Source organism: Lipotes vexillifer, unplaced genomic scaffold, assembly GCF_000442215.2.
Source record: "Lipotes vexillifer unplaced genomic scaffold, Lipotes_vexillifer_v1.1 scaffold129, whole genome shotgun sequence".
Lineage (NCBI taxonomy): Eukaryota > Metazoa > Chordata > Mammalia > Artiodactyla > Lipotidae > Lipotes > Lipotes vexillifer.
In genome coordinates this window covers 690504-692707 of record NW_006777287.1, presented here as the reverse complement: position 1 = coordinate 692707, position 2204 = coordinate 690504, and the positions used below count along the sequence as shown (strand labels likewise).

Sequence of the window (2204 nt, the reverse complement as noted above, 5' to 3'; positions counted from 1 at the left end):
ATCTCCTGCTGAAAACCAGTGCACTAGACTATGCCAGCCTTTTCTCTGCTAGGGCTCCCAGCCCTACATGTTGGTGATAACTAAAATTTCCCTCTTTGGCTCTCTACATCTACTTGCCTATTGGCTGTCCCCACTTGACCGTATCACAAACTCCCCAAGACAGGCTCATGATTCTAGGTCTGTTTCAGTGAGTTCCTTCACTATCACCACCCATACCCACAGGCAAAAACACACCTTGCCTTTCCACACCTCTAGGCCCAGGCACACACAGGTCCAGAATACCCTTTCCCTGCACAATTTCAAATCCCACTACCACCCATACACATGATCTTATGATTTACCTGTTTTCGGTTTAACTTCTGCAGGGCAGGGATTGTATATTACTGTGATTCCAGCCTCCAGCTCAGACCTGGCACAGGTGAGGGGGTCACAACTCAGTTGTGCAAACTTTGAGGGAGGAAAGGGAGCAGCCCTTTCACCTGGGGATCCCCGAAGTGGCATTCGAGTTCCATCTGGCACATGGCAGACAGCTGCTCTTCAGGCCCAGCTGAAGCTTGTCAGATTCTCTGAATTGACTCTTATTGCCCCTCTGCAAACTCCCCCTCCCCATTTAATTGGTAGCCCGTCCTTCCTACAGTCCAACAAGAGGCCTCCCTCCCTAGGCCTAAACTCGATTTCTCCATTTTCCAGAAACCATTTGCCCACACCAGGTACCCTACCACTTCCCAGAGCAGTTGGATGAATTCTAGTCCGGCCTGGCAATCTTGTCCCCTTTTGCAAGGTCTTCGTTTTCCCCACCTCCCTTGCTGCCAGAGGTGGCCATGTCAACTGATTCTAGCCAAATGATGGCGTAAGTCCGCTGAGGAGCTTGTGGAAGTTTCAGCCCTGTTACAAGGATGCGGTCAGGTAGGGAGGGTGATGTTTTCCCTGCTTGCTTTCCCATCTTTGGGGACATGGCAGCCATCATGGAACTGTAAGGCTGCAAGCTATCACCAAAGTGCTTACGGGGACACAGTAGAGGTCCATCTGCCACTGCCACCGCTAGACTTCAGTAACCAGTCACTTAAGCTTGCATCTCCTGTATCATTTGCCTGGCCCTGCCCACCCCACCTCTTCTGCCTGGAAGTCTATCCTAGGCTTTGCCCAAGATGGTGGACAGGGGCTAGAACTCCCAGGTCAGAGGAAATCAAAGCCTCGACTTGAGACCAAGTCCCAGGCTGTGTCTCTTGACCTCTAGCCTCTCACAAACCACTGCATCCTCCCCAGGGTCATCTCATACATGTCCATGGTTTCCATTACTTCCTAGACACCAGTAATCTAAACATCCAATTCCATCAATGGCCCTACTCCTGAATTTGATCCATGTATTAAAAGGATTCCCCTATCTACTCAGTGGTTCAAAATCTACCCTCCTCTCATATTCCCTCTCCAACTGGCCTTTCTCATGCTCCCAGCCAGACATGTCTTGGTCATACTGGGCCTCTCTGCCTCATCTCCCCAACTCGTTTTATTGGGCCTTCCAAGTGTCTTTCAAACAGCCTCTCTACACCCACCAGTCTACCCTCTATCTGGCTCCCGCATATTCTCAGGTAAATCTGATTCCTCTCTCCTTAGCCTATGCTCTATACAGCCTGCCCTGCCTGCTTCAACTCGATGTTCCACCGTTGTGTGAAACCCCTCAGATGCCTTTTTCATAGTCCTGACGTGTCCCTGGCCCACTCCCAGTGCTCTTCTAGAAGATGGGGTCCAGGTATGAATTCTCCAAGGTCCCAGTATTCACCCTGGGTTGAGCCCACCCCCACAGGGATTTGCAATCAGGTTTTTCACTTTAGACTTTTTAATATTTCATACAGCGATTATGGTGCATTCAGGAACCCACCCCTCCCAAACCCCCCTAGGAAGGCCCCTGCCCTCCCACCCCATTTGAGGGCCCCAGGGTTTAGAGTAAAGGGGAGGTAACCACCCATCTGGAGACTGACCCCAGAGACTGTCCCTGCCCTGCCTCATCTTCCCCAGGGGTTAGGGGGTAACGCCTGGGCACACCCCCCCCCACCATGTGCCCCTCTGTCCCTGCCTGTGTACATATACACACTATGGCTCCTCGCTGAGTTGGTCAGTTCCTGGCAGGGCCCCTACTCAACAGCACCGAGTGGGACGGGGGCAGGAGGGCTGGGCTAGGGAGACCCTGAGAAGGAGGCCCCTGC

General features: G+C 52.4%; 1 protein-coding gene across 2 annotated transcripts in view; it reads right to left on the bottom strand.

The window, feature by feature from the left end:
• Positions 1 to 1819: 1819 nt before the first annotated feature.
• The window catches only part of CDK16 (cyclin dependent kinase 16), a 12125-nt gene continuing 11740 nt past the window's right edge, over positions 1820 to 2204 (bottom strand). For both annotated transcript variants that reach the window (XM_007450842.1, XM_007450841.1), the window contains exon 16: positions 1820 to 2204. This exon is cut by the window's right edge and continues 881 nt beyond it. The gene's annotated coding sequence lies outside the window, so the exon portion shown is untranslated.